General features: G+C 48.0%; 1 protein-coding gene across 15 annotated transcripts in view; it reads left to right on the top strand.

Moving 5' to 3' along the window:
- Window positions 1–19,546, top strand: part of LOC101330847 (transducin beta like 1 X-linked) — a 225,313-nt gene that overhangs the window by 69,306 nt on the left and 136,461 nt on the right. For 13 of the 15 annotated variants that reach the window (XR_012329444.1, XR_012329443.1, XM_073799727.1 and 10 more), the window contains exon 2: window positions 16,139–16,213. The gene's annotated coding sequence lies outside the window, so the exon portion shown is untranslated. Of the gene's footprint in view, window positions 1–11,207; window positions 11,360–16,138; window positions 16,214–19,546 lie in introns of those variants that run through there. The other 2 variants (XM_073799719.1, XM_073799720.1) reach the window with 2 other exon arrangements.

The raw sequence follows: 19,546 nt of genomic DNA, 5'->3' as shown, positions 1-19,546 counted from the left end.
GATGGTTCAGTCCGACATAGAAGAGTTCTTTCACAGAAATGAGCTGACATCAGAGTGTGTGAGTTCCATACGTCCTTTTTTTTTTTTTTTCTTTTTAAAGCAGTGCTGAAATTTACACCATCTGGAAGAAGCCCAACGACAGGTTTATTAGCTACTGGGCAATTTAAAAATATATACTTTACTGTCATTCTTGAAGCTTTTGTCACTTGTGACACCAGAAAATTGAATTTCTTAATCCACTTATATTGAATTTAAAATCCACTTAAACTAGGGCTTCAGGTGTTAGGATGCTTGAGTCCTAATAAGCAGATACCCTAGTGAGTTTCGTCTTCTGGATTCTGTTGTGACCATAAGAAGAAATGTTTTACGTGTTCAGTTTTCATCACAAACCGGCTGAAAATCATGTTATGTATAAATAAGAGTTGATTCAATAAACCTTACTGTTCAGGTGTAATTTGAATGAGAAAGCCTGTCTGCAGGCCTCTTACCAACTTAAATCATGCAAATTAGGCATTTGATATTCGAGGCAGTGAGCTTATTTAAATCCTTTGTAACAGAGCAAATGGAGCATTTTCATTTTTTTAAAAAATTGGAAGTTGTCTCTGGATTCTTGATTGTGTGATAACAGTGCACCTGTATATTTTGTTGTACATTTGCACACGTACACATAGGCAATCTTTGCTTGAAGGATCTCAGAAGGGTTTTTTTTAAAAAACGGCTTTATTGAGGCATACTTGACATACCGAAATCCACCTGTTGTCATGTTCAATTCAGTGATTTTTAGTAAATTTACAGAGTTGTGCAGACATCACCACAATTCAATTTTAGAACATTTATCACCTAAAAAGAATCCCTCTGTCCGCTGGCACTACTCCCCTACCCATGAAGCCCCTGGCAGCACAAGCTGTTTTGCGTCTCTGTGGATTTGCCTGTTCTGGACATTTCAAACAAGTGGAATCATATAATGTGTATCTTCTGTGTCTGAACTTTCATTTAGTATACTGCTTTCTTAAATTTATTTATTTATTTTTGGCTGCACTGGGTCTTTGTTGCTGCGCACGGGCTCTCTCTAGTTGCGGCGAACGGGGGCTACTCTTCGTTGCGGCGCGCGGGCTTCTCGTTGTGGTGGCTTCTCGTTGCGGAGCACGGGCTCTAGGTGTGCGGGCTTCAGTAGTTGTGGCACGTGGGCTCAGTAGTTGTGGCGCACGGGCTCCATTGCTCCCGCGGCATGTGGGATCTTCCCGGACCAGGGCTCGAACCTGTGTCCCCTGCATCGGCAGGCAGATTCTTAACCACTGCGCCACCCGGGGAGTCCTTAGTAAACTGCTTTCAGAGTTTATTCATGTGGTTGCGTGAATCAGTACTTCACTCTTTTTTTTATTGTTGAATGGTATTTTGTTGTTACGAATGTACCACATTTTGCTTATTCACTCATCAGTTGATGGGTGTGTGGGCCGTTTCCACTTTTTGGCTATTATGAATGAGCTGCTGTGAACATTGTTTATAGGTTTTTGTGTAGACGTATGTTTTCACTTCTCTTACGTATATTTCTCAGAGTGGAATTGCCGGGCCATATGGCCACTCCGTGTGTAACTTTCTGAGGAACAGCCAGACGGTTCTCCAAAGTGGCTGTGTCGTTTTCCGTTTCTACCCACGACATGTGAGCGTTCCAGTTTCTCTACATCCTCACCAGCACTTGTCATCATCTCTCAAAGAACTTCCTGAACCTCAGTTATAAGGCCCACAGCGTCGCTTGCTGAGTAGGAAATGAGGGCTTTTCATTGCCTGCTTTAAAGGTCCCGAGTTCCTTGAAGAAAGGAGCCGAGCGGATCTTCTGTGTCTCTGTAGGTAATGAGCATCTCATAAAGCTTGGTCTGAGCACATGGGAGAGTAAAGGAATTAACGAGTGATGCCCAACAGAGGAAGAAACGGTGGGCACTGACACCCCCCCCCACCCGCCCCGAGGCTGCAGAGACTCGGGGCTCGGGCACAGAGGATGAGTCAGGACGGGCGAGTCCATTCCCAGAGCCCCGCCTGCTGCAAGACTCGCTTGGACTCTGAAGGGACGGGCTGAGGGGTGAAGCATCGGGAAGGAGAGCGCAGGTTTTCAGAACAGAATCCTCATCGGGGAATAGACGGCACGGCCATAGGACACGAAACCTGGCACTGCAGGGGCCACAGGGAGTTGGGGCCAGGTGCTGAGGAAGTGAGGCCCCGACAGGGATGCGGTGAGGGAGCCCCCCTGGAGAGGCATGACACTTAAGGAGGTGCTCACCCTCGGGGTCCCCACTCACCTCCCCCTCATGCCACCCGGAGTGACAGAAGTCCTCCCTGCAGCCAGCATTGGTGCTGCAGCTTCTCGAGCAGCTATAGAGACCACACGTGGATCGCACCGTACGTTCCCTGACGCCCAGATTATAATCCCTCTTAAACGGATTATAGTACGCAGGGAACTGGTATTCGGCAAGCAGAAGGCGTATTTGTTTCCTGTGGTTCCTGGAACAAATGACCACAAACGTAGTGGCTTCAGATGACTTACATTCAGTACTTCACAGTTCTGGAGGTCACAAGTCCAGCACGGGTCTCGCTGGACTAAAATTGAGGTGTCTGCAGGGACACTTCTCTTCTGGAGGCTCTGGGGGAAATGTCTGTCGTGTTTTGTTCTCTGTTGCCTTTGCCAGCTTCCAGAAGCCGCCTGTGTGCCTTGGCCCCTGCCCCTTACTCCCTCTTCAAAGCCAGCCGTGGCCTCACATTGCATTGCTTGGACACTGGCTGTCCTGAAACCCTCTTCCCCACTAAAAGGACTCCCCTGATTACGTTGGGCCGCCTGTATAATCCAGGATAACTTTTTTTTGTAGGGTTAGATTAGCGACCTGGATTCCATCTGCACAGTTAATTTCCCCCGCTCCGAGGAACCTGCCATATTCACAGGTTCTGGGGCTTAGTATGGGCACAACTGGGGTGCGGAGGGGTGACTCTGCTACCGTAGAGGGCATCGGTTACGGTAGTTTAACAGCTTATTCTTGACGTGGTGTTAGTCCCTGCCTCCTGCTTTTCTGGCTGTGTAGGAACCAGGGCTTCAGTCAGGAGCTGCAAGGTGTGGGTTGGGTGTTTTCCGGAGCAGTGCTGTCATCCATTACGTATTTCCGGAGCAGTGCTGTCAGCCATTACGTATTTCCGGAGCAGTGCTGTCAGCCATTACGTATTTCCGGAGCAGTGCTGTCAGCCATTACGTATTTCCGGAGCAGTGCTGTCATCCATTACGTATTTCCGGAGCAGTGCTGTCAGCCATTACGTATTTCCGGAGCAGTGCTGTCAGCCATTACGTATTTCCGGAGCAGTGCTGTCAGCCATTACGTATTTCCGGAGCAGTGCTGTCATCCATTACATATTTCCGGAGCAGTGCTGTCATCCATTACGTATTTTGAGTGATGCGTTAGGATCACACCTTTGGTTTAGGAAGATTTATGTGCGGCTTTGCAGGGGAAAAGACGAGGCAGGGGGAAGTTGTACGCACTCATCCCGAGGCTGATTGGGGAGTGGTAGTGGACGTGGAGAGAGGTGACGTTTAGGGATGCTCTGTGCATAAAACTTGGGGCCCGATTGATGGGTTGTTGGGAGGGGGTCAGAAAAGGTCAAGGGATGAGTCCAAGGTGAGAGCAGCAAAGCTCTGGGCCTGGATGTGAAGGGTGACAATTCGTGAGGCATAGGACATAGCCAAGAGAGACTGGGAGAAGATGGACACTTACATTTGAAGTAGTGACCTTTGGGGACTGGACAGGGACCCAGGTTGAGACTGAAGCAGGCAGAGGAAATACTGCCTTGGAAGAAGAGAGCTTTGGCGCTCCCTGCGAAGAGGGCCACCGTGTTAGCTGACCTTACAAGAGAACAGAGCTGCAGGAAAAAGAAATTCAAGGGTGGGGTGTTGGAGAAATGCCTACCTTTAGTGGATCGAGGATGAAGAAGAAGCAGAGAAATGATCTGAGAAAGAGATTGACTCATCCGACGCGTGTTTATTGAGTGGCTCCTAGTTGCCAGGCGTGGGTGAACTAAAAGCAGAGGCAGGTCCTGCCCTCGTGGAGCCTGCAGTCCAGCTGGATTGCTCTGGACCCATTCACTTGGATAACTGTGGCAGTTACGTGAGCCAGTGGAGGAGAGGGTTACGGAAACAGCAATGCCAGGTGTCCCCGAGGAGCGGGAAGGATGAGGCCTGGTCCTTACACTTGCTGGCTGTGTGGAAGGAGTGGATTATTTCAGGACAGCAGAGTAGGAAGCTTCCTCTTACAGTTCACATGGTTCCGACCGAGGGTCGTTTCCACCAGCTCCGCTGTGTTAGGAGCTCCAGGTTTAGTAACTTCCCTTTTCTTGATGCAGAAACCCATGTCTGGGACCTTCGCGTTCCTAGCTTGTTGTTCTGAAACCTAGGCCATCTTGGTTGTTGACTCGAGCGGCCGTATAATTTATTGTCCAAATTGGGGCACTTCTGAGAGGGAAAGGCAGCACTGTTAATAATTACCTTGGGACAACGGGGATCAACCAGGATCGTCTCCAGCAGAAAGACAGATGAATACGTTGCTGTCCCGAAATAAAGGTCATGGCTAGCTCGTGGTGTTTTTCCTGAAGTTCTCAACTCGAATTTGTGGAAAAGTTTTAATGCCACATATTTTGTAATTATTTCTCAGGAAGCCTGGAGATTTGTTCATACGCATACCAGGCATGGTTCACGTGTCCTGTGTGGTGCTATTCTGCAAATACCTTTAGACCCTATTGTGATTAACAGAAACATAAACAATTTCAAAGGCACCTTGGAATTTACTGCCATTATGTACTCTTGCTATTAGGTGTTTTCCCTTAAACATCAGGTAATAAATTGCAGCTTTGTTTTTTAATTTTTAAAAGATTTTTGGCTGCACTGGGTCTTGTTGCTGTGTGCGGGCTTTCTCTAGTTGCAGCGGGCTTTCTCTAGTTGTGGCGAGCAGGGGCTACTCTTCGTTGCGGTGCGCGGGCTTCTCACTGCGGTGGCTTCTCTTGTTGCGGAGCACGGGCTCTAGGCGCGCGGGCTTCAGTAGTTGTGGCACGCGGGCTCAGTAGTTGCGGCTCACAGGCCCTAGAGCGCAGGCTCAGTAGTTGGCGCACGGGCTTAGTTGCTCTGCAGCATGTGGGATCTTCCCGGACCAGGGCTCGAACCCGTGTCCCCTACATTGGCAGGCGGATTCTTAACCACTGCACCACCAGGGAAGCCCCAGCTTTCTTTTCTTTAGTGTAGGTGGTTCACAAAAGTTTTTGACACTTAAAAAATGGTTCTCCTTGTTTTATTGGGGCATCGCTTACAATACCAAGCAGTTGAACGCAGTGGTGAAAATCACAGTATGATCCAGCCCATACAGTCGGTTACTAGGCAACCATTAGAAACAATACTGTAGAAGTGGTATATTTATTGGCACCGAAATGTGTTTACAATATACTGTAATGTGTTTCTGTGACCCCAGGAGACCCGCCACCCAGTTGGGACTTGGAACACTTCTAAGACGTAGCTTTGGAGTAAGCTGGGCTGTGCGGAGACCTACATGCTGCTACCATACTGTTATCCACTTGTAAATTCGATTTACTGAGCTGTGCTTTGGTGCTGTGTGGTTGTCTAACACCGAGGGTTATTGTAAAAGTGACCCAATGAAAATCTGGTGGACAGCATTTACTGAGGGTAGAGTAGTACCAAGTCCACAGTTTCCTCTCTGGGACCCGTGGGAGAAATTTTACATGTGCAGCAAACTCTAGAGGCTGTGTTTTTGGTATCTGTGTCTCCTTCATTTTTTGGATACTGTGAGTCAGGCATCTAATTATATTTGTTTCTTTGAATCGATGTCTAGGAAACTCAGAGTCTGATTTATAGAGTTCCCTTCCAACTGATGTAACGTTGTGTCTGACGGCAAACTTTGGGTCCTGTCCTCACCTTTCTCAGCTTGGTCTCATTTTTTCGTGCCATTATCTTCTGTTTGCCCTAATTGACCCAGTTCATTATGTTATTTTTGCTATGTTGTGCGTGTGTGTGTTTGGGACCCACCTCCAATCTTCTTCTTCTTTTCTTTTCCCAGGTGGGAAATGATGAGGTATTTTAGTGACTGAGAGAGTGCGGTGTCTTCTTGGAAGTTGTTGGCTTACAGTGGCCTTTGAATTCTGATGCGCCAGCAGCATCTTACTTTAATGCGGCTGCTTCCTGCTGAAGTCCATCGGGGCAAAGTGTATGTCTAAATTTAGTGTGATGAGGACAGTGTCAGAAGCAGCTGCTGAGCAGACCCCAGTTAAACTGTTGAGGCCTTTCAGGCATGAAAATTAAAGTTCTTTAGAAACCAGTCTATGAAAGGAAGACTCGTAACAATGAACAAAAGTCCTGAATCATTTAATTTTACTGGGGGAGAAAAGCCATTAAAAAATAAATTCCTGGGCTTAAAGGTACATTGAATGGAGCGGAAAAGAAATTCTTTTTCTATCTCCACCAGAGTGGTAGAGCACTTTCCGCTCAACTCCATTGAAAACTGGGCCTCAGAGCCTTGATTATGCTTCATAACTTTAGCTGAAAAGCAGGAAATGAAATCAAGGTTATTGAAGTAAAAGTTCTTCTGGGTCTCCCGCTAAACGAGTGTAAAGAATTAGTGCAGGAAGAATAGCTACTTCGCGATTTTATGAGAAGGAAAGATTTGGAGTGACTCTTCTGGATCATTTCAGGGCCTTGGCTACTCCCCGGTAATAACAGCCAGTGGTAATGGCCTCTGATTAAGAGCTCTGATGGGCCAGGAGCTGTGCTGTGTATTTTACAATCAGGGTCTCTCTTCCTCCCGACAGTCGTGTAACGTAGGCGCCCTTCGTCCGGTTTTTACAGGGAGAGCGAAGTACGAGGCTCACAGGCTCTTGTCTGGGGCCACACGTATACTTGGTGACGAGGCTGTAAGCTCATTCCGGAATGTGTGGACCACGGTGGTGAAAGGAGTTTTATCCAATACTTAGTGGTGTTCTGTTTGTGCCAGGGAGGGTTCTCTGTCCTTTCTGTGCGTGTGCATGGTGGGGGCCACCCCTAACGTTGTTGTGAGGGTTCAGTCAGTTACCTGGAGCTGGAGGCGTGGGGAAGCCTGGCCCGAGGATGCATACAGCCGGCCAGGGGTGGGTTGTCCCAGCCCTTCTGGTCGCAGTTCCCCAGCTCGTAGTTGCCAGGCCAAGTGCATCCTGGGTAGAATAACAGGACATGTCCGTATCCCAGCCAGAAGAGCTGCTAAGGCCGAGCTGCATCTCAGTTCTCACTTTCACTATGGGACCCCAGGGGTGTGCGTGGAAGAAATGCCCCTGGCAGCAAGGCGTGGATCCAGTGGGGAGCCTGCAGACAGGGTGAGAAGGACAGGTGACTTGTAGATGCTACCGGCGATACGGTTCTCAGGGTTGAACGCCTGCGTTCTCTCAAAGGCGCAAGGCTGGAGAATGTGAAACCAGTTAGGAGAGCTTGTTAACAGCCGGGGCAGAAGATTGGGGGTCGGGGGTGAGGCACGGCAGGGCCAGACAGAGTCTGTGGGGTGCGTGAGGCAGCTGTAGACAGACTGGAGACGTGTTTGTGAGCTGAATTGCCTGAGCTGGCTGGTGATGGAGAAACCCTCCGTTTCAGCCCCAGGTGTGGCCACCTGAAACGTCTCCAGATGTCACCAGACATCTCTTGGAGACCGCAGTCTTCCCCAGCTGGGAGCCACTGGTCTAAAGACTTGGGGGCAGGACTGACCCTCAGTGCAAACTGAAACAGAATTCCTAGTGACCCAACACCTCCCAGTCGTTAATTTGACAAATAAAAAAAATTTTTTCCCCACTTTTGGAAAAGGCTGGGGTTTAAGTCACTTTGAGGGCATCTTGTTTCCAAAGGGGGAAGGATCAGAGAGTTGCATAGTTTTGGTCTCTGCCTTATGAGGCTTCTTGAGCGTCTTTCAGTATGGTGAAGCTCTAGTGTATTTGTGTGAGAGTGTTGGGTGTTTTGGTTTTAGTTTTAAATTTTTATTTTTACCTAGGACATCTTTCTGATCTCCTAAATAGGGAGGTTGACACTTGAAGGAGCACTTTGGTTTGTGAATAGCAAGATGTGTTTTTGTGCCTGTTTGTGTGTGTGTGTGCGTGTGTTTTAATACTCTGTTCTTGCGTCAGCTGAGCATTGCCATTGGTGTCCTAGATTTTGAGGTATTTAGGTAAGCACAGAGTTGAATTTAATTGTTTTCCCAAAGGGATTTGCTTGCTGTGTTGTTAAATGAAATTGAGGACGGTACACTTGCCCTTTCCAGGTGAGGGTTGGGGGAGTAGGATGTGTTTGCACATCATAGAAACTGAAACCTGAACACCAGGACCATATGGCGTTCAGAAACTTCTGTGATAATTTCAGTGAATAAATAACGTGCTTGACAATTACATTTCAAAGTACGCTTAGTACTCATTGCAGAATGTGGAGAGAGTGCTTTGGGAGTTGAGGACGAGATTCACTGGCATTCTTTCCTACCCCATGGTACCCTCATTGTGTCATCTATAGACCAGAAATTGATGTGTCACCTGAAGATTACATTGATAGTTTGGTGTTATATCTGCGGGGAGAGATTCAGATTGCTGTTGGTTGACAACTTGCTGAATAAGAAAGATCATGCTTTCCTAATACTTTATTTATTTTTTAATAAATTTATTTATTTATTTATTTTTGGCTGCGTTGGGTCTTTGTTGCTGCACGCGGGCTTCTCATTGCGGTGGCTTCTCTCGCTGCGGACAGAGCACGGGCTCTAGAGCGCAGGTTTAAGTAGTTGTGGCTCGCGGGCTCTAGAGAGCAGCCTCGGTAGCTGTGGCGCAGGGGCTTAGTTGCTCCGTGGCATGGGCATCTTCCTGGACCAGGATTCGAACCCGTGTCCCCTGCGTTGGCAGGCGGATTCTTAACCGCTGCGCCACCAGGGAAGTCCCTATCCTAATACTTCAATGTATCATCTTTAAACGTTGTGATTCTTTTTCTCTCACTAAATAAAATTTCATGCCACTGAATAAAATTTAACGCTTACAAACAAATATTGTGCGACTGATACCTTATTAAGGTTTTTGTGGTTTTTTTCCGTTGATGCTAGCTCTGGATGGATTATATAAGTGTAAGCCCAATTGGGTCATGTTACGTTACCTCTCTCATACCAGATTTTCATGTGATAGGACCTGTCTTGGTCTTTGTATATGGGATTTATTTGGCATATCGTGGTGTGAGTTGGGAAAGTGCTTTTCATTCGTCACGTGTGACACGTGTATGGTTGAGTCTGCTGTGGTGGGGTGATGGGCAAATGACACACATGTCCGTATATATGTGCTCATATACGGCAGCGCATGCTCACAATCCTGATTTTGCCAATTCTACAAGCGTTAAGTACTTGTTAGTGTCGTAACGCTTTAAAGAAGAAATCAAGTTTATATGTGTCTCGGTGAGTGTCGCTTTTTCTCCTCATTTGAATAACTCACACTTTGACGCTGAACTTGTAAGACCTGCAAGCATAATAAAATGTCATTTTGCAGGAATGAATGGATATTAAATGACTTACCTGAAGAGTATATGAAGAAAATATGTTTCCCCATTGATTCTTAAATTAAAAATGAATGATGTTTCCTGAATATTTATTTCCCTATACCTACAGTGCTACGTTTGTTTTTCTTCAAAGTTTAAAAACGAAGAGTGACTTCCTTTGGTTGTGATCGTGCTGTTTGCTTTGAAGGCACAGCTGTGGCGTGCAGGCTGTGTTCTGTACTCAGCCGTGATAAAGTGGTTCTCAGGGAGTCTGATGAAACAAGAGGCTAGTTGGCTTTGTGGCAGGTGCACAGGACTTGTGCAGTTTGGTTTTGTGCTGTTTTCTGTCTCGGTTGTTGCTAACAGATAGGTGACAGTTTACGATATTTGTGACATTTGTTGAATGAGTAAGCGAATGGATGAATGCACAGAGAAGGCCTTGCGTGCTGTTCTAGTTTCTATCCCCTGGAGCATCCGCTGTGCAGAAGCAGTGTTTCTTGCCGAAGCATACGTGGAGAGCCGTGGTCTACACCCAGGCGTGATGGGGTGAGGGCTCCCCGACTGCCGTCGTGAGGTGGCATTCAGAGAAGTTGCCATTAGCAGCCTGCCAGTTGTCTTGTGTTTTGTTATTTTTTATGTCTCACTGCTATTTACTGCTGTGATGTTGTGAGTACGGTACAAATTTCTGTTTTGTGAGGGACCTTCCTATCTCACCTCAGATGAAAGAGGGCCCTCGGTTGCCCTGTTTACACACTGGGTGTAATAAAATCCAGTCTTGGGTGCGGAGGGCTGCTCCTGCTTGTGTGATAGCATTCTGAAAGGTCCTCACGTTCTTAACGAGGAAGGAGGCCCTAAGGAATTAAATCACAGAACCTTATATTGGAAATAGTAACGGCGGGGATTTGGAAATTGCCCTCAGGTTTTTCTTCTGAACTCATGTCTAACGTCATCTCGGGGTGGGTGCTGTTGGCACTGATGTTCCATCGCTGTCTTTTCTTCCTCTGTGTCGTAGTCTTTAGATCTGTGCTGTCACGTATGGTAGCCACTGGCCACGTGTGGCTCTTTAAATTAAATGAATTAAAATTAAAGTCAGTGTAAAAGTCAGGCCCTCAGTCGTACTGGCCACATTTCAACTGCTCAGTAGTCACACGTGGCTAAATGAAGACCTTTCTAGACAATGAAGGTACAGTGCGGAAAGCTTTATCAGATGGGAGATGGTTAGCTAGATTTTTGCCTGACAGGTATTCCAGGAAAGAGAGGGAGGGGAAAATACCTCAAGTGTGAAGAAGAGAAATTTCAAACCAAGTGACTAGAACAGTGAATAAAAATTCAGCCCATCAAAAAAATTACTACATGAAGGCTCATCATCGTGTCATTTTAGAAAATCAGGGATAAAGGCAGTATCTAAGCACTTTCTGGATTTAAAAAAAAGTCATAGGAAGGATTTTGAATCAGAATGACATCATATTTCTTAAGTTAGAAAACAGACTGAGCTTAGAATTCTATGAAAATTTATTTTCACTCAATTTTGAAGTCATTCCCTCCCTGGTTGTTAATTAAGAGTAGCATAAAGTGGTTTTCCATGTTCAGGCTATCAGTATAATTTAGCTCTCATACATCACTTCTCAGGAAGCTACTAGAGAATGGGTCCCATCAGAACGAGAGAGTAATCCAAGAAAGGGGAAGATTTGGGGTCCCGGAAACAGAAGGAGGCGGAAGGAATTCTCAGGATGCTGGTGTGATCTCGGGGCATCTGCTCTGAGCCGACCCACCTCTGACAAGTACAGACTGGAGCAGAGACCAGAGGAAGGTCTGGTGTGTATACATTTGGGGAGAGGGGGGTGGGGGTGAGGGCAGGATAGACATGGAACTGACAGATTATCCGAGTTAAAAATTGAAAGGTTGTGGAGGGTGTTGGAGGAATTATCAAAGAAAATAAAAACAGAGGCAACTAATAATCCCAGGAAAATGTAAGAGTTGCATAAGAAAGGAATCATAATCACACTGTACTGCTTGCTCAGCGGTGCCGATTCCATTGTCAAAATAATACGTGTGCCGTCTAGATTTAACCCCCCAAATGTTATACTGTTGGGGAAACGTGGGAGGGTAAGTCCAGGATTGGTGATCGGAATTTAAAAAACCAAAATTCCTCTTCCATGTGTGAGAAAATCAAGTTAAGTGGTATCTGATGTTGATACGATACATTATAAGCAGCTTACTTAGAAACATGGGAGTCCGTACTAGGCAGCACTGCCAACAACAGAAGCAGTTCTAAGGTTTGAAAGTGGTTGCTCTGTGAAGTAGCATTGAGGATAGCTGGTGCTGGAAAGCTTGCAGTGAAAAAGGAGGAGTCTTTCGCCTCCCCTGTGTACGTGTATCACTTTGAAAAGAATAAAAATGGTTTGGAAAATGAAAGTATACAGTATACATACCTTGGGCAGAATTATAGAAATTTTAGTACGGTTCAGGTTCGGGGTTCTCAACCTTGGTGATACTGACATTTGATCCAAATCATTCTTTGCGGAGGGGGCGCTACGCTGCGTGCTGTGGGATGTTTCGCAGCCTCCCTGGCCTCACCAGATGCCAGTAGCATTCTTCCCCGGAGTCCTGGCAACTAAAAATGTTTCCACACGTCGCCCGGTGTCCCAGGGTTGGGGCAGGGGGGCGAAATCAGCGCCATTTGAGAAGCACTGATTTAAAGGATTTAAAATCTGGTATGGAATGAATCATCTCAATATATGAAAACACTGGTCAGCACAGTATGGGTAATGCAGGAAACAGCAGCTTCATCACGAAGAACTTGAACCCCATACGGAGCAAATGAAGTGCTTTGGAATTCTCTGGTACGGTGAACCGCTGCAGCCCACCCGTGCCTTTGGGACCAGAATGTGTCTTAGCCCCTGGCTCTTGGCCCAGTTAATTCAGGGCTCAGTGAGAAAAAGAAAAGGAGTCAGGAGGAAACCGCGGCTCCTCTGTCATGCACCGTGGCTTCGGAAAACATACTTTAGATTTTTCACATTATTTTCAGGATGATACAACTGAATTTCTCCGGAGTGGAAATGTTAATCATTATGGCAACTTTGGGGGAAAAAATGCGCGCTTTGGATACATTTCTCTGCTCAGTTGGCTGCAGGACGAGATACATTCCTCCTATCTCCCCCCTCCCCTCCCCTCTTCCCTCCCCCACCAGTTCTTTTGCAAGTTCTTGGTTCAGTTCCTTGCAAGGTGTTTTCCCTTAGAATTTACAAAGGAAGTCAACAGGAAAATGATTCCTCAGGTTTTTTTTTTTTTTTTGATGTGGATGAAACCTCATAAATAATTTAATACCCTCATTTCACAGCTGAGGAATCTCTGGTTCAGAGAGTTTCTTATAATTAATTAGGAGCAAAGTGAGGCCTGTAACTCTGCTCTTTTTTTTTTTTTTAAACGTTTTCAGTTAAACAAATAAAATGCACGTTCACGGTAATGCTGTGGAAGGAAGGCAGAACAGGGCAGTGAAATGGATCCGGCCTCTGGCATGTTTTGTCAGCACTTCCATACAGTTCAGGGTTCTGAGCGTGATCTGCCAGGAGCGTGTGCCCTTCCTTGTCAGCTTAGATAAAATGAAACAAAAGAAAAGAAGCCAGAAGCTCATGAGGGCCTCCTTAATTCCAATTCCTGATGGTCCAGACGGAGCCCCTGCGGGGGGGGGGTAGGGGGTCTAGGATGATGCAGAAGCAAGTCAGAAAGGGAGGGCTCTGGTCCTCCAGTCTCCCCGCTTTTGTTGGGGGCAGTCCTGGAGCCAGGATGCACAACCACTGCAGCTGTCCTTACACTGGTGGCCCAAAGAGTGACGTTGGTCCAGAGTGCTCGGGCGGCTCCTTCCTCCCTCTGCTGGATTGAGGCAGCCGCATTCTCTCCACGGACCGGCCCTCCGGTACTCTTGTTTGCTGTCAGCATCCTCATTCCTAAGTACCACGATAGCAAGAGCATCCCCCGGCCGGTATTTTGGGAAACCTCCGTACCTTCCTCTTGCTCCCGTTCGTTGCCTCCAGTACCACTCAAGCAGTAGCCCCTTTCTCTTCTACGTTGCCTGACTTCTTGCGCCAACAAGTGCCACCTCCTCCGTGAAGCCTCTCTAGATTTCTTCCATGTGGAGAAGACGGCGTGCCTGAGTCCTGGTCATCCTGTCAGCCGCAGTCGTCCTTGTACGCCATCTCAGTAGCAGTTATTTGCTAGTCTTTGCCTGATTTTTGAGAGACGGCTGTCACTAGAAGCCAAGGACACCACACTATTTTGGATTTCCTCCTACTTTGCTGTACTCTCCTCTGTCTCATTGGCCTGGTCCTTCTTAGGGTTCAGTGGTCAGTATATATAATATATATATAATCGACTATATTATATATATAGTCGATTATATAATATATAGTCGATTATATCACATATATAATCAACTATATATATTACCTATATGGTCGACTATATATATAACATATATAGTCAATTATATATATTATATATATAGTCGATTATATATATATAATCTATTCTTTTTCAGATTCTTTTCCATTATAGGTTATTACAAGATATTGAATATAGTTCCCTGTGCTCTACAGTAGGTCCTTGTTCTTTATTTCATATATGGTAGTGTGTGTCTGTTAATCCCAAACTCCTCATTTATCCCTCCCCCCTTCTCCCTTGGGTAACTGTAAGTTTATTTTCTATGTCTGCGAGTCTGTCTCTGTTTTGTAAGTAAGTTCATTTATATCATTTATTTATTTTTTATTTATTTGTTTTTATTTACTTATTTTTGCTGTGCTGCACGGCTTGTGGGATCTTAGTTCCCTGACCAGGGATTGAACCCAGGCCCTCGGCAGTGAAAGCTCTGAGTCCTAACCACTGGACTGCCAGGGAATTCCCTGTATCCGTTTTTTAGATGCCACATGGAAGTGATAGCGTATGATACGTGTCTTCCTCAGTCTGACTTACTTCACTCAGCATGGTCATCTTGAGACCAGTGGTTCTCACAGGGGCGAGTATGCCCTCCAGGGGACACGGGCAGTGTGGGTCAGTTTTGGTTGTCACCTCTTGGGAGGATGGGGGACTCCTATCGGTGTCTAGTGGGAAGAGCCTGGGCTGCTGTCCAGGATCCTGCAGCGTAGAGGATGGCCCCACCGCAGACACAGCGGTCTCATCTAAGCGCCAGCAGTGCCGAGGATGAGAAGTCCTGCATCCGATGCTCCCATCCAGGCCCACGGCTTCAGAGGTCGTGGTTACTGCCGGACTTAACTCTGTGACTGTGACCTCTCCCACTTGCTGAGACCTGTGTGTTTAACCACCTAGTTAACAGCCTGCTTGGAGAGCCGATGGGCAGTTTCAAAGTTCATACCTTAAAAGACTCTTGATTTCTCTTCCGCTCAGCCTTCGTGCCTCCTGGGCAACGGCCCCACCTTCCAGGTTTTGCTCAAGCTCTGAACCTAGAAGCTGTCCTTGCTGCTTCCGTCCCCTCCCCAGCACACCTCCGCCCTACCGGTGCGTCCTCCGGGTCACACCTCCAGACACCTCAGACGCTGTGCGTCCCTCTCCATCTTGTCTCTCATCCTCCCCGCCTGCTTTGTGAGCCACTGTGTTCCTCTGCTGAGCAAGAGATTCTCTGGGTTTTGTTCTAAGAACGATGGGAGCCCCTGAAGGGTTGTTAAGTAGAAAGATGGTCATATTTTCTTTTCTCGTTCAGTCTGGCGCTGGGTGAAGGGAGGTCAAGAAGAAAGGATCAGACTCCTTTCCAAGGGCTGCAGAGTCCTCTGTGATCCAGGACCTGCGATCACTCACTTCTGCTGCCCAGTGCACTGGCCTTCCTCCCTGGCTCCCAGTCGCCAAGGTCGATCTCGCCATGGGACATTTGCACTTGCTGGCCACTGTCGCTCCCATTCAAGGGCTCCCTCCTCATAGAGCTCCATCCCAGGCCCCAGTGTAAACTCAGCTCCTTGTCTGCTGGTCACTTGTCTCCCACGACCAGTTTGAGCGTCATCACTTCTCTCCTGTTAAACGGTCTCGTTCTGAGTTTTCTGACGAGTTTACTGTCACTGATCTCCCCTCACTGAGATTCCCCCTATCCCCCCTTTTCACTGTCCAGCCGGGTAAGTGTCACATGACGGCAGACCTCAGGTGTCCCGGAAACCGGGGCAGCCCTGAGCAGCGCTTCCGCTTTCCACAGGACCGGGCGTGTCGTTCTCAGTAAGCACGTGCTGAGTTCCGTTGAATCTAGAAATACCTGTGTTGTCACTTAGCGTGTTTTAGGATGCTAGAGAAAACTGAGAGATGGGGTAGATGTTTCAGTTACTGGAACTCCCTGCTGATGTGATCACAGTCGGTTCTCAGATAGTGAGATGTTTGAACAGATTTGTGTGTGTGGACAGTCACATCATGTGCTTTACATAGAGACGTAAGCCTGCAGTTCACCTACGGTGGTTGTCTACCATCTGACGCTGTTATTATTTCAGCTTCCTCAGACCTCCTCTTTCAGAAGTCTGCCTGCTTCGGGAACGGTCGAGAATGTATTCGAGATGTCTTCGTTGATATGTTTTGCCTGACTTTGGGTATTTTTTTCATTGACAGGTAACTGAAGACAGAAAACAGGCCTAAAAAATAAACCCTCGAAGGAAGAAGGGATTTGCCTACGTTTGGCTCTGAGTAAGTGGAATTGTAACATGGATTCTTTCTTATTCCGTAATGAATATCCTGTCAACCGCTCCACGTTTTCTGGGCTTAAAAATTAACTATTACTGTATGGCTGTGCGTACCGGAAACAGGGATTTCCCAGGATTTCTTGTAAGAGGAGATTTGGTGACCAGAACATGCTTTCTGTCTGCGTCGGCACTTCGCAGCAAGCTCCTATTTTATTTAGCTCCTGGAAGTCAGAGATTTTAGGAGAGAGAAAGGGAGATGGTTGTTAAAGTGCGTGTGCTTTCGAGGGAGGCGTCGTCGCGGCTGTGTTTTCCCATGTGCATTTCAGGTACGGATTTTTCCAAAGATGGCTGATTTACAATAAACAGAGTTTTTTGACTCTCTTTCGCCTTTCACAGGCTCCCTTTGTCTTGCATGTGCCTCTCACAATGTGTTTGGAAAATGACAGGCATCCACTGCTTGTGGACCAACCAGAATTTTCCATAGAAACCTCGTTTGGCACCACTGTGAGGCAACGTGGCCTGTGCTGTAGGCCCCTGGGGAGGCGTTTTCCTGCTGTCTGAGCCCCACGTGGACCGTTGTGAGGGGTACAGAGAACCCAGACTCACCGAGAGCAGGGCCGTCTGGGTTCTGGGGTTGCCGTCTTGGCTGCTGTATTTCACCCAGTTTACAGCGAGGCCCGATTCTCACCCACATCAAGAGCAGCCTTTTCAGACCCCCTTTTATGAAAGTCTCCTGTTTCTGGGATGACCATCCTTTGAATCTGTTGCTTCTGGAGCACTGTGGAGTATACCAGGATGTGTGAGATGTGTCTTGTGTTTTGGGGCAAGGGATTACAGGTGCTGGAAGGCCGTGGTGGGCATGGGGTGTGCCGTGGGTGGTGCAGACAGCTCCTGCTCTGGGAATTCCTAGGAAGGGTCTGTTAGCCTGTGCTAGAGCAGCTGAGGAAGGCTGGGCCTTTCTCTTCAAAGGGACACTCGGATTGGGTTCGGTGCTGCATGGGATTTCAATACATACTGAGGAAATGCGTTCTAGACAGGGACTCTGTGGGCAAACGTGAGGACTCAGGAATAAGAAAGCTTTTTCTTTTTTTAGGGAAAAGTGGATAAGCCAGCCTGGTGGAATGCAGGGGACTGGGGGGAGGGGCAGAAAAGGTATAAGGAGGAGGCAAGGACTCTGAACTTGACCCCGTCTGCACAGTGCCTGAAGGACACTGATTCGGATTCTCTTAGCGTTAGAGCTGCCATGTTTGTGCACCAAAGGTGACCTTTAGAACCAGCCCCCACGGGTGAAGAAGGATGAGTGTATCGTGGCAAAATACTTCTATAACACCTTACTGTGTGCCAGACATTGCCGTAGTTCGGTTAACAACTTTATTGAGTCATAATTCACACAGCTGACGATTCACCCATCTGGAGTGCACATACAATTCAGTGGTTTTCAGGGTATTCACAGAGTTGTGCAACCGTCACAGTTGATTTTAAAACATTTCGTCCCTCCCCAAAGAATCTCATACACGTTAGGAGTCACTCCCCATTCCCACCTTCCCCAGCCCCTGATCACCACCGGTCTACGGTCAGTGTCTGGGGATCTGCTCATTCTGGACGTTTCACATAAATGCAGTAAATCACGTAACGTGTGCTTGGTGACTGGTTTCTTTTTTACGTAGCATAATGTTTTCAGGTTTCTTTGTAGCATTCCTTTTGTTTGCCGAGTCACATTCCATTGTATGAATACACCACATTTTGTTTATCTGTTCATCAATCACACACCGTTATTTTCGAAGGCTTCTATTTTGAAGTAATGTTAGACTCAAAAAGAGGCTGCAGAAATAGTACAGTGAAGTCTAGGGCACCCTCCTCCGCCTTCCCCGGCTGATAACATCTTACGTGAAGGTACTGCTTACCAAGAGTAGGAAATTGGACATCGGCACTGTTGACACAAATGCAGACCTCATCTGGATTTTAGCAGTTGTTATGTGCGTGCATGCGTGTGTGTGTGCATGTGGACAGTGTATGAAATATGATCACGTGTAGATTCGAGCAACCCCCATTGTAATCTGATGCAGAACTCTTCCATCAGCACGGGGAAGGCTCCGTATGCCCCGTCTGTACGGTCACCCTCTCCAGCTCCTGGCGGCAACTGGCTTCTCCGTCTCTGTAATTTCATCCTTTCAAGAATGTTCCAGAAATGGACTCATGCAACGCGTGGCCTTTTGAGCCTGCCTTTAGCGACTTAGCCTCCAGCACTTCCGATCCATCCCGGATGTTGTGTATTACTGCCAGCGCCTGCTATATTCCACAGTCTGGATACACCAGTGTGTATTTATCCACTCCTTCGTTGAAGGGCGTTTGGGATCTCCCTAGTCTGAGGCTGCGACACACAGAGCTGCCGTGAACACCCAGGCACAGGTTTCGGTGTGAGCCAGATGCTGGTTTCCGGCCCCGTTTATTCCTCACGCCGTCCGGCGAGGTCGGTGCCACTGTCGCCTCTATTGTCCAGAGAAGGAGGCTACGGCACAGAGCAGCCCTGGGCCTCCCCGGGTCACGTGGGCAGTGCTGGAGCTGCCGAGCTCAGAAGAGGCAGCGATGGCATTGGGCTTCGCCACCCTCAGGACGCTGCTCAGGAGAGAGTCCTGGCCCGGCTGACGCGGAGAGCAAGCCGCCCCGCGTCCCCCACCAAAGAGAAGAGCGCCAGCGTCAGGGCTGGGATCTGAGCCGCCGCTGGGGATGGATTCCTTTCGTGGACAGAAGGAGACCCACCTCGGAGGGAGCTAAGCCCACTGTCCCGCTGAGCTGCTTCTCCCTTTGGAGGCCTCTGTGTGCGGTCGGGGTGGAGGGTCAGGCACCTGGGAACCTGGGGAAGCCCTGCAGGCGTTGTCAGCTCTCGGGGTGATGGAAGGCAAAGCCACCGTCCACGGGGCACACACCCACGTTCGTGCTGCCGAGAGCCACCTGGCTGCGCTCCCAGAGCCGCTGCCCGTGCGCGTCTGCGGGAGCTGCCTTCAGAGGGGCTGCTCGCTGCCACCTGAATCGGTCATCCAGGCAGCGAGAGGCTGAGTAGTGTCCTCTGTTCTGCCCTTTGTCACTGTCGTTGTAGTGCAAGGACAGAGGGAGGAGAGGAGGAGAGCCCTCCTGCTTCCGCCACCCGCGCCTCCGGCCCTTCTGGGAAGCTGCTTCGATCCTCTGAGCCTCGGTCTTCTTTTCTGTACAACGAGGAGGTTAATCCCTGCTTCGTAGTGTTTCGGTACAACGTGTGCAACATTGTCTTGAGCACGTGGAGTCAGTGCACATTCCTGTTCTTCCTCCTGCCCTTTCCCCACCTCCCCTGCCGTATTCA

This window comes from Tursiops truncatus, chromosome Y (genome assembly GCF_011762595.2).
Source record: "Tursiops truncatus isolate mTurTru1 chromosome Y, mTurTru1.mat.Y, whole genome shotgun sequence".
Classification (NCBI taxonomy): domain Eukaryota; kingdom Metazoa; phylum Chordata; class Mammalia; order Artiodactyla; family Delphinidae; genus Tursiops; species Tursiops truncatus.
Note: the sequence above shows the minus strand (reverse complement) of the source record. Positions and strands in the feature narration are given on the sequence as shown.